Raw genomic sequence first — 12,419 nt, forward strand, 5'->3', positions numbered from 1 at the left:
GATCAGATGAGGGGCCTAGCATATACTAAGGGCAGAGCTCTGAATAGGTTAACAAGAGCCCTAGATCCCATTAGAGCTGGGACTAGTTTTATCTGTGCAGGCCTAGAGCCCCCCTATGCAAAGTGGCGTCTGGGCTGGCAGCATCACCTGGGCCTACCCACTCCTGCTGTATCGGAATCCGCATTGCACAAGCTCCCAGCACTGGCCGCTGTGGAGGGAATGGCGCTGTCTCGTGGTACCTTCTCCCCAAGGCTGGCTGCTGCTCTTCCTTGGGTCTGAGTCTGGCTGTCCTCTTTCCAGGTCGAGGATTTAAAGCCGCCTAGCTCAGGGCTCAGTCCTGGGTGTGTGGCTGGCCAAGAAAGGGCAGTGAATTCAATTTGCTAAGTGTCTGCTCTGCAGATACAGGATGCTGGAGATGGGGGGCGCAGAAAGAAACAGGCCCTGATTCTGCCCTCGCACGTGGTGGGGTAGAGGCGGCGAGGTGTTGGCAGCCACCCCTGCTTTAATTGACCTGAGTTGTCATTCCCTCAGTGATCAGTTTCACCTGTTTGCGGACTGCCTGTAGTACTGTTTGCTTCTTGTTTTCTTTATATCAACTTATTTTTAAACACCTGCTTTGACTTCTTCCTAAGGAATTGCAGTGAGAACAAGTGTTTGCTATGCTCATTTTGTTTATTCTGTTACACGTTAATTTAAATCTATAGTTAATAAACTAGTGTCTCAACTAATCTCACCACCTGAGGCGTGTTCAACACCCTAGAGTCAGACCACAGCCTCCCTGTGACTTCCCCACACGAGGGCTCTGGAAGGGTCGTTCTCATGCCTTTGAGCTTCTGGTCTTTCATCATCAGAGAAATGGACCGTGTCTCATTTGCAGGGCTCTTGTAAGGATTAGAGAAGAGGAAAGTGAGTGCCTGGCATGAAGGAAGTACCATCAATGTCACTAAACAACTCTTACTATTAAGTGTTTCTGAGTTGAGTTGTGGCTTAGCGATGCGTGAAGCAGTTGTTGAATTCTAGTCTGTGCCGTTCAGTGCCTTGAATATAAGTATATTTGATAACGTTTATGATAAGCGTTGGTGAGGATGTGGAGAAATTGGAACCCTGTGTGTTGCTGGTGGGAATGTGAAATGGAGCAGCTGCTGTGGGACACTTCTGGAGGTTCCTGAAAACATGAAGCATAGAATTCCCATGTGGCCCAGCAATTCTACCCCTAAGGACATACCCCCCAAAATTGAAAGCAGGGTCTTGAATAGATATTTGTACACCGGTGTTGATAGCAGCATCATTCACAGTGGCCAAAAGGAGAACACACGCAAACGTCTATCTGTGAGTGAAAAGATACATTAAATGTGGCCTATCGATGCAATGGAACAGTATTCAGCCTTAGAAAGGGTGGGAATTCTGGCACATGCTGCAACATGGACAAACTTTAAAGACATTATGCTGAGTGATATAAGCCAATCACAAAAGGACAAGTGCTGTATGGGTCCACAGACAGGCACCCAGAACAGGCAGATTCAGAGATCAAGTAGAATAGTGGGTGCTGGGGGGTGGGGAGAGCTATTGTTAAATGGGGACAGAGCTTTCGCTGAGGTTAATGAGAACATTTTGGCTATAGATAGAGGTGATGGATACAAAACTTTGTGAATGTATTTAATGCCACTGAATTACACACTTACAAAATAGTTAACATAAATATTGCATTTTGCCACAATAAAAATATATTTCCTAACATTTAAACAAAAGGAGTGTCTGGGACGTTACCTCCGACACACCTGGTTATTTGGCACCACCGGTGACCCCTGGCTGCTGGCAGGTGTCTGGAGCAGCAGCTCAGAGCAGGAGGCCCAGAATCCACAGTGCCAGGTCTAGGAGTGCAGGGGTGTGGCAGGAAACGTGACCCGGCAGCTCCTCTTCAGAGCCTCGGGGACCACCAAGGCAGTTCTTGACACTTTATCCTGGCCTTGGTGTTCAGCATCGGAAAACAAGGAGAACTAGAATGTCTTGACTTTCTAAAGGTTGTTGTAAAACAAGGGAAGGCCATGATGCAGTGAGTTTTATCACACTCTTGCTGTGACCTTCATGAGGATGTTGGAGCATCTTTTCTTCATCACGGACAGAGGCTTCCAAACTCCACGGCTGAGCCCCAGTTACAGTCAGTGTGCAGTAAGTCCTGTGGGTAGTCGTAGAAGTGGAGAAAATGGCAGTATCTTTTCTCTAAAAAATGTTTACAAACAGATACTTAATGTGAGTTTGCTTGCTAATAGGTTAGGTTCTTAGAGTTTAAAGAAGTAGTTAATTATCAAAGCTTTTTCATTCTTGACAACCAGCATTTTTCCTCTAATTCAGGCTACCTTTGAAATGAACACTGCAGATCTCTGAGATTTTCATCTGTGAATGTTGTTTGAAGAATTCATTCTGCTGCAATTTAGATAAAATGTACCTGCTGAATTTTGTAATAACATTCACAAAGTTTTATATTTTTGTTCGTGTTTAAAATATACAATAGAGGTTTTCCTCGTGGTAGTGAGAATATATCAATATGAGAGAGATACAATTATATCAATCAATTGTTTGAACAAAGATTGGGTATTGTTTACATATAATTTTGTAATAATTCCTATTTCCAAGGAAGAACAATGCACAATACTTTGTCATTGTGTCATTTATTTTTATTGTAGTCTTTTGTTTTTATTGAAACATAGATTCCATGTATAAATGTGGATTTTATGTATATCTTTCCCTGTGTATATTAGAAGTATTTCAAATCAAATAATTTGGCCAAAATGATTTTTCTATATTAAACATTATATTTTCATTTAAACCACTATAATTTCTCCTAGTTCAGTCTGATTCCTTCTTGCTTTTTTGTGTACAGTGAGTGCTATGGTCCAAATGTTTGTTCTCCCACAAAATTCATGTCGAAACCTCGCCCGTAAGTTGTTGGTATTAAGAGTTGGGGCCTTTGGGGGGAGATTAGGTTAGTGCCTTTATGAAAGAGACTCCAAAGAGGTAGAGCCCTCCACGATTGAGGATGCAGCAGGAAGGCGCCATCTGCGAGGAAGTGGGGCCTCACCAGGCACTGAATCTGCCGGCGCCTTGGTCTTAGACTTCCTGGCCTCCACAACTGTGAGAAAGAAATGTCTGTTGTTTATGAGCCACGCAGTCTATAGGATTTTGTTATGGCAGCTCAGATGGCCTAACACAGTGAGCATGCCCCACCCAGAGATGGCCTTGCCTCTCTTGCTGTCAGCATCAGGACTGACAGAAGCTGGGCCCATGCAGATTTTCCGGAAGCTGTGTCAGGTATTGGGGGTCATCGGACTCTAACCAGTACCCAGCAGACAGATGGGACCTGAGAGAAAGGGTTGGGGTCTGCCCCTTCTCCGCTCCTCAGCTTCCTGCAGTAGCTGGGGGCAGGAAGGAGGGCACAGTTCAGGGGATTGAGAGACGTGTGCTGACTGTCCAGCAGCAGATCCACCTGCAGGCACAGTGCAGCCTGGTGTCTCGTCTGAGAGGACACGTGTGCAGGACAAGCGGGACCCACGGCTGCTGCTTCCCCACTCGCCAAGGCCCCGTCAGGAGCAGCAGCTGCGGCCCTGGGAGCCCACAGTCCAGCCAGGAGGTGGTGAGCACAGGGCGGAGTGTGGGGTTGGGGACTCCACTTGTGGTGTTCCCAGATTTGGGGGATTTCCGCAAGGCCCCGTTGAAGGGCAGTGCTCCTTAGATACAGTGCAGAGTCCTTGGGGTGAGGTTCCTGTCTCATTACTTGATAGCACGTGTCCTGTCTCATTACTTGATAGCACATGTTTCAGCTGGCTCTTTAATGGGAAAGTTGGTGCTTTAGTGAAAGCTCCAGTCCCCTAGATACAGAGTGTATTGCGGATATTTATCCCTTCCTGGCTGAGCGCGGGGCAGTTTCTGCCTGCAGATTCGGGCTCTGGCTCTGGGTTATGGACCTTGGAATGTGGCCATGCCAGAGTTTGTGACCTTGACGTCTTGAGGCATCCTGTAAGTGGTATGACCTCAAGGGAAGAAAGCTAGCGTGGCCTGCATACGGGTGGGCCTGTGGACTGTAAAAGCAGGTGTACTTAGCGGGAGTAGTTACCCATGTTGATGACAGCTTCTAACAGTTAGAGGTGCAGTCTTCAAATTCACATTTAAATGTCTCTACCTGCTACTGAGAAGTCCACAGCAAGGGAAAAGAGCAAAACAGTCTTTCTGTGAAGGGTCTGTTTTATTTTTTATTTTATTTTATTTTAATTAATGAGACGGTGATCATCCAGGGAACAGGATCTAAACGCAGTCTTTGAACTTGAACTCTGTATGTGGTGTCTATGGGTTTGGGTGTGAGCAGCCTCACTCCGTGCTGGTTCCCAGCTTAAACGTCCAAGGAAGAGCTCATGACAGTTTTTATATTAGTTCTTTAAATATTTTATTGTAAGTTCGTCTCTTCCCAGCCCCTCTTGCTATTTTTATTGCTCCATCTGAAGTTCCAGCCAATAGCCCAGGCCCTTTCTGTCTTTGATGTCTGTATGGTGGGCAAGATCTCATCACGACCCACATCAGCTTTGCCGTTAGAAACGTGTTGCCATAGAGGAGCACATTCATAATTGAAATCACCAAATAGGGAATTCTTTCTAGAGGCTGTGGCTGCCTCAGTGAAACGTGCATGGCTGAGCAGAGCAAGGAAGAGTTAGTGGGGCCGGGGGCGTGCTGATATCACAGTGGCATGGGATGGGGTGAAGGGATACAGGTGTGTCCCTCTTCTTACCCGGCATGGTGTTTCCAGAAAGCAGATGGGAGAGCTGTGTGATGAACAGGTGAGACACTGGCTGGACCCAGGTGAGCTGCTATAGAAGCAGAATCAAAACCGTGTAGCACGTTGCCTTCCCTTTCCCAATTAAAGAATTCCTCTTCAATGGAAATCTACTTCAAACTTTTATCAGATTAATTTTAATAAAAAGCTGAATCAATACGAAGCAGCTTGGGAAAACAGCTTTCCCCCACCCCAGCCCCCACCACCAATAACATTTTACAGATTCAAGCCCAGTATTTCTTGTTTCTAATGAGATGGAAGGAGCGGTATTCTTGGCACCTGCTCATCTCCTTCCCTTTGGAAACTCAGCCAGGTTTTTGTCGTTAGCTTATGGGTCGCTAATGTTATGTGCACTCATAGCAGAAATGGAAATCCGCCATCGGTGAAAGTGGAGACCTTTGAGAATTTATGCAGCATCAAAATGTAAAGACCACCTCTTATAGAATATTGGGGTTAGCAATGTCGACAGCTCTACCCCGAGTGCGGTTGGTGGTGGGGCTCCAGTGGAAACAAACTGGTGTCCAGCAGTCAGCTGTCTGCGCATCCGTCCCTCCCACTCCAGCTTCTCCAGGTAAGACTGGCCATGTGAGCACAGAGGGTAGAAGGCCTTAGGGACACCTTAGGATGGGAGGCGAGCTCATAGCTGGAGCTCCGCTTGGGGGTTTCTGGTGCTCCGCCCATGGCTCCTGGACAGCGAGGGGCAGTCTTCTGAATGGACCTCAGAGGTCCTGTGGTCCTCTTTGGCCAGAGGGCACGGGCCCCCTTAGCTCATTTCTAGTAATGGGATGGGTGGGTGTTAGGAGGAAACACGCAGCCCAGCACAGGCTCCCCAGAACACGTCGTGAATCTTTCTGTCCCCTCCCTGCCCCGCCTCACCTCTGTTCTGTGGCCTCCCTGCACTGTGCCCCTCCTGTGTCCTCAGTTGCCACATGACTGACACGTGCTTGAGGCTCATTTGATGGCTCTGGCAACTTTCTCTACCTGGGTTTACCTTTTGGCTGCCCAGTGCTGGATCGCCAGTCTGCTTTACTGTTCATGGGAGGAAGGGTGTCACGGCCTCACACATGGGCATGACACCTGCGCTGGGGCTCACCCGTCTCATGAGGCCGTATGTCGCACAAGGCTTCCTGAGGGTGGGGTGGCCATGAGCGAGAGCGCTCGCCTCTGTCCTGTTCCTGTTGCAGAGGAGGAAAAAGTCTGGGGCCCTGTTTGCTCAGGGTGGGCTGAGGCCCAGACCAGCTTCCTGTCTCCACACCCTGACTCCAAACCCTCACTGTGACCCCACAGGAAAGCATATTCCCAAATGTAACTGCGACGCTGCAGCCCGGGACTGCTGATTGAATGAATGAGTATTCTCCTTTGGGTTTCCCACAGAAGTTTTCCCCCAGTTCCCTACCATGATGGGTTGTGGCTTTGTCACCCGCAGTGAGAATATGCAAATGCTTTAGCAGATGTTGTGTGGCTCGGGCCTGCCTGCCTTATTTGGAGATATTTCGCACCTCTGTGGGCTCCCAGTGGCAGGCATCTCTGGGGAGGGAGTGCTGTCTCCATCGTCCTTTGGGAGGGTGTGGGATGGCTGCACCGGGCACCACTCTCACGTGGTCTCCACATCAGGAAGCGTATCTCACTGTGTCCAGCATTGGTGTCCTGGCCAGATGCTCTGTTTATAATGATAGAAAACAAAATTTTCATCTCTGAAATTTGCCACCTTCTTTCAGCAGCGTTTCACTTGGTTTACTTCCTTAATTCACAAAATATGTGAAAAAACTTTATAAATCTTAAAGATAAGAAAATTCTAAATGATATGTTTACAGACACACACACACACACACACACACACACACACACACACACACACACACTTGGCCCTTGGACAAGACAGGTCTGAACTGTGTGGATCCACTTACACTTAGATGTTCTTCTACCTCAGCCACTGCAGAGACAGCAAGACTGCCCCTGCCCCTCCTCCCCTCCCCTCCCCCTCCCCATCCTCCCCTCCCCCTCCCCCTCCCCTCCCCTCCCCCTCCCCTCCCCCCCTCCCCCTCCCCTCCCCCCCTCCCCCTCCCCTCCCCCTCCCCCTCCCCCTCCCCCCTCCTCCCCCTCCCCTCCCCCCCTCCCCCTCCCCTCCCCCCTCCCCTCCCCTCCCCCCTCCCCTCCCCTCCCCCTCCCTCCCCCTCCCCCTCCCTCCCCCTCCCCCCTCCCCCCCTCCCCCTCCCCCTCCCCTTCCCTCCCCCTTCCCTTGGATCCACTTACACTTAGATGTTCTTCTACCTCAGCCACTGCAGAGACAGCAAGACTGCCCCTGCCCCTCCTCCCCTCCCCTCCCCCTCCCCTCCCCTCCCCTCCCCTCCCCCTCCCCTCCCCCTCCCCTCCCCTCCCCCCTCCCCTCCCCCTCCCCTCCCCCCTCCCCTCCCCTCCCCCCTCCCCTCCCCCCTCCCTTCCCCTCCCCCCTCCCCTCCCCCCTCCCCTCCCCTCCCCCTCCCCCTCCCCTTCCCCCTCCCCCTTCCCCTCCCCCTCCCCCTCCCCCTTCCCCTCCCCCCTCCCCCTCCCCCTCCCCCTTCCCCCTCCCCTCCCCCTCCCCTCCCCCTTCCCCCTCCCCTCCCCCTCCCCCTCCCCTCCCCTCCCCCTCCCCCTTCCCCCTCCCCTCCCCCTCCCCCTTCCCCCTCCCCCTCCCCTCCCCTCCCCCTCCCCCTTCCCCCTCCCCCTTCCCCCTCCCTTCCCCCTTCCTTCCCCCTTCCCCTTCCCCCTCCCGTCCCCGTCCCCCTCCCCCTTCCCCCTCCCCTCCCCCTTCCCCCTCCCCCTCCCCTCCCCCTTCCCCCTCCCCTCCTCCCTCCCCCCTCCCCTCCTCCCTCCCCCCTCCCCTCCACCCTTCCCCCTCCCCCTCCCCCTCCCCTTCCTCCCTCCCCCCTCCCCCTCCTCCCTTCCCCCTCCCCCTCCTCCCTTCCCCCTCCCCCTCCTCCCCTCCCCCCTCCCCCCTCTCCCCTCCCTTCCCCCTCCCCCTCCTCTTCCTTCCCCTCCCCCTCCTCTTCCTTCCCCTCCCCCTCCTCTTCCTTCCCCTCCCTTCCCCCTCTCCCTCACCCTTCACCTCTCCCTCCTCTTCCTTCCCCTTCTCCTCTCTGTCCCCTTCTCTTCCTTCTCCTCCTCCCCCTCCCCGTCCCCCTTCTCTTCCTTCTCCTCCCCCGTCCCCCTCATCTTCCTCCCCCTCCCCCTCTTCCTTCCCCCTCCTCTTCCTTCCCCTCCCTTCCCCCTCCCCCTCCTCTTCCTTCCCCTCCCTTCCCCCTCCCCCTCCTCTTCCTTCACCTCCCCCTCCCCCCTCACCTCCCCCTCCCCCCACTCACCTCCCCCTCCTCCCACTCACCTCCCCCTCCCCCCACTCACCTCCCCCTCCCCCCCACTCCTCCCCCTCTCACTCCTCCCCCTCCCTCCTCCCCCTGCCCTCCCCCTCTCTCCTCCCCCCTCCTCCCCCTCTCCCTCTCTCTGTCTTCCCTCCTCCTCCCCCTCCCTGTTCCCCCTCCCCCTTCCCCTCCCCCTTACTCTCCCCTTCCCCTCCCCCCCTTCTCCTCCCCTCCTCCTCCTTCCCGTCTCCCTCCCCATCTCCATCCCCCTCCCCCTGCTCTTTCTCCTCCCCCTCCCCAGCCTCCTCACCATGGAGATGATGAAGATCTTCATGATGATCCACTTCCACTTAATGAATAGTAAATAGATTTTCACTGCCTTAGGATTGTCTTAATAACTTTTTCTAGTTTATTTTACTGTAAGAATACAGTGTATAATATGCGTAACATACACAATATGTGTTAGTTGAATGTTTATGTTATTATTAAGACTTCCATTCAACAGTAGGCTATTAGCAGTTAAGTTTTGGGGGAGTCAAAAGGTTATGTGGATTTTTGACTGTGCGGGGCTTCGACAGCCCAACCCCTGCACTGTCCGAGCATCAGCTGTATACATACATATCTTGCCGTTTGTATTATAGTAGCTCTGTGCATGGGGCATGTCTCCGCAGGAAGAGGGACTGTCCTGACTCTTTTGGGCCTGGTGGTGATTGTCTGGGGCACTCCTCCCAGAGCCCTGACTACTGACAGGTCACTTCAAGAATCAAAGAACCTCGACTATGATGTCATTTTTCTGTAAGCCCTGGACTACTATAAATTATGTTTTATCTGTCATAATTAAGACTCGGAGACTACTAAGCTGTCTTCGAGGGGAAAGGCCTGTTCCTTTCTCCAGAGAAATAATTAATTGTTAGAGTATATGGTTTTTGAAGAATTTACTGTAAGATAAAAGATTGGTATTTTATTCTCGCATTTATTAGTATTTAATCAAATGGAAAGTGCACTTTCAGCCTGGAAATCTTGGCTTCAGCTGCAGGATTAGACTGAATTATTGTTTAAAGAGTAAAAGGTATAGAATTATATGTTCAAGTTATCAAGCCACTGATAGGTTTTGGGTATAATGTAACTAATTTAGAACATAAAATTTCCTGCCTTGTGGACTAGAGCATCGGGTGAATCATTTGGAAGCGGGGCGCACTTCCTCTGCTGCGTGGCCTTGCGGTGAGATGGAGCCTGTCGCTCCGGGAGCACGAGACCTTTACGGAGTCCGGCGCCGTCAAGGCCCACTTGTCCACAGCCACCGGAGCACGTCGGGAACACCAGGAGCCGCTGGAACGTGTCTGGAACACCAGGCTCTTCCATTCAGGACACTGAGTCATAAATCATCCCACGTGTCTCACGCAAGAATTCTTCCCTTCAGAAATTTCGTGAAACTTAGTCTTTGTTAAGGGTAAAGAGGACTTAATTCTCTTTGTTCTCAATGGTGTGCAGGCTTAATGCTCATGGGTGTTGACTGGTGGCCGGCACATCAGTGGCTCGTGGGTGTTGACTCGTGGCTCGTGGCATTGCTTTGCATTAGAGGATAGCCGGCGTCTCTACACCATGACTTAGAAAATTCCAGCCAGGCACAGTGGCTCACACCTGTAATCTCAGTGCTATGGGAGGATTGCGTGAGGCCAGAAGTTTGAGTTCAGCCTGGGCAACATAGCAAGACCCTATCTCTACCAAAAAAGAAAAAGAATAAAGAAAATTCCAGAAAACGTTTGTGACAGCATCACTGTTGAGGTTGTAGTGCCACAGGCAGTGCAGCAAGCATCTGGTTTATCTGCGTGAGCTCATGACGTGTTCATCAGTGGGCAGAAAAAGATGGGATCAGACAAAACAGATGCTCTCAGGATCCTTCAGATCAGGATGGCAAATGTTTCCTGAAATGGGCCAGGCCAGAAATATTTCTGGCTCTGTGATGTACAGCCGCTGGCACAGCTACCTGACCCTGCTGTTAGAGCTGCTGCAGACAGGACCCAGAGGAGGAGTGGGGCTGCTACCCATGATACTAGACCGAGGTTGCCGAAACTGGAGTGTCCCATTGTATGCACGTGTCCTAAAGCATCTCCTTCCATCTCCTTGTCTACTCCTACCGTGCGCATACAGAGCCCCTATGGTGCGTGCGTAAAGAGCCCCTACGGTGCATGTACAAAGCCCCTACGGTGCAGGTGCAGAGCCCCTATGGTATGCTTTCGGAGCCCCTAAGGTGCGCCTACAGAACCCCTAAAGTGCAGGTGCAGAACCCCTACAGTGTATGTGCAGAGCCCCTACGGTGCGAGTACAGAGCCCCTACGGTGCGAGTACAGAGCCCCTACGGTGCCGTGCAGAGCCCCTATAGTGTGCCTACAAAGCCCCTACGGTGCGGGTACAGAACCCCTAAGGTGTGCCTACAGAACCCCCACGGTGCGGGTGCAGAGCCTCTATGGTGTGCGTACAGAGCCCCTACGGTGCGGGTACAGAACCCCTACGGTAAGGGTGCAGAGCCCCTACGGTGAGGGTGCAGAGCCCCTACAGTGTGGGTGCAGAGCCCCTACGGTGCGCCTACAGAACCCCTACGGTGCGGGTGCAGAGCCCCTACGGTGCGCCTACAGAACCCCTACGGTGAGGGTGCAGAGCCCCTATGGTGTGCCTACAAAGCCCCTACGGTGCAGGTACAGAACCCCTATGATGCACCTACAGAACCCCCGCGGTGAGGGTGCAGAGCCCCTACGGTGCCGTGCAGAGCCCCTATGGTGTGCCTACAAAGCCCCTACGGTGCGGGTACAGAACCCCTATGGTGTGCCTACAGAACCCCCACGGTGAGGGTGCAGAGCCTCTATGGTGTGCGTACAGAGCCCCTACGGTGCGGGTACAGAACCCCTATGGTGCGCCTACAGAACCCCTATGGTGAGGGTGCAGAGCCCCTACGGTGCGGGTGCAGAGCCCCTACAGTGCGGGTGCAGAGCCCCTACGGTGCGCCTTCAGAACCCCTACGGTGAGGGTGCAGAGCCCCTACGGTGTGGGTGCAGAGCCCCTACAGTGCGGGTGCAGAGCCCCTACGGTGCGCCTACAGAACCCCTACGGTGAGGGTGCAGAGCCCCTATGGTGTGCCTACAAAGCCCCTACGGTGCGGGTACAGAACCCCTATGGTGCGCCTACAGAACCCCCACGGTGAGGGTGCAGAGCCTCTATGGTGTGCGTACAGAGCCCCTACGGTGCGGGTACAGAACCCTTATGGTGCGCCTACAGAACCCCTACGGTGAGGGTGCAGAGCCCCTACGGTGCGGGTGCAGAGCCCCTATGGTGCGCCTACAGAGCCCCTACGGTGCGGGTGCAGAGCCCCTATGGTGTGCGTACAGAGCCCCTACGGTGCGGGTGCAGAGCCCCTATGGTGCATGTACAGACCCCATACGATGCGGGTACAGAACCCCTATGGTGCGCCTACAGAACCCCTACGGTGCGGGTGCAGAGCCCCTATGGTGTGCGTACAGAGCCCCTACGGTGCGGGTGCAGAGCCCCTATGGTGCATGTACAGACCCCATACGATGCGGGTACAGAACCCCTATGGTACGCCTACAGAACCCCTACGGTGCGGGTGCAGAGCCCCTATGGTGTGCCTACAGAGCCCCTACAGTGCGGGTGCAGAGCCCCTATGGTGTGCCTACAGAGCCCCTACGGTACGGGTGCAGAGCCCCTATGGTGAGGGTGCAGAGCCCCTACGGTGCGGGTGCAGAGCCCCTACGGTGCGCCTACAGAGCCCCTACGGTGAGGGTGCAGAGCCCCTACGGTGCGGGTGCAGAGCCCCTATGGTGCGCCTACAGAGCCCCTACGGTGCGGGTGCAGAGCCCCTATGGTGTGGGTGCAGAGCCCCTATGGTGTGCCTACAGAGCCCCTACGGTGCGGGTGCAGAGCCCCTATGGTGTGCCTACAGAGCCCCTACGGTGCGGGTGCAGAGCCCCTATGGTGCGCCTACAGAGCCCCTACAGTGCGGGTGCAGAACCCCTATGGTGCGCCTACAGAGCCCCTACGGTGCGGGTGCAGAGCCCCTATGGTGTGCCTACAGAGCCCCTACAGTGCGGGTGCAGAGCCCCTATGGTGTGCCTACAGAGCCCCTACGGTGAGGGTGCAGAGCCTCTATGGTGTGCGTACAGAGCCCCTACGGTGCGGGTACAGAACCCCTATGGTGCGCCTACAGAACCCCTACGGTGAGGGTGCAGAGCCCCTACGGTGCGGGTGCA

At 53.7% G+C, this 12,419-nt stretch overlaps 1 protein-coding gene across 3 annotated transcripts in view; it reads left to right on the forward strand.

Moving 5' to 3' along the window:
• Positions 1 to 12,419, forward strand: part of MGMT (O-6-methylguanine-DNA methyltransferase) — a 306,952-nt gene that overhangs the window by 44,631 nt on the left and 249,902 nt on the right. The gene's annotated exons all lie outside the window — the stretch shown is intronic.

Source organism: Pan paniscus, chromosome 8 (assembly GCF_029289425.2).
Source record: "Pan paniscus chromosome 8, NHGRI_mPanPan1-v2.0_pri, whole genome shotgun sequence".
Classification (NCBI taxonomy): domain Eukaryota; kingdom Metazoa; phylum Chordata; class Mammalia; order Primates; family Hominidae; genus Pan; species Pan paniscus.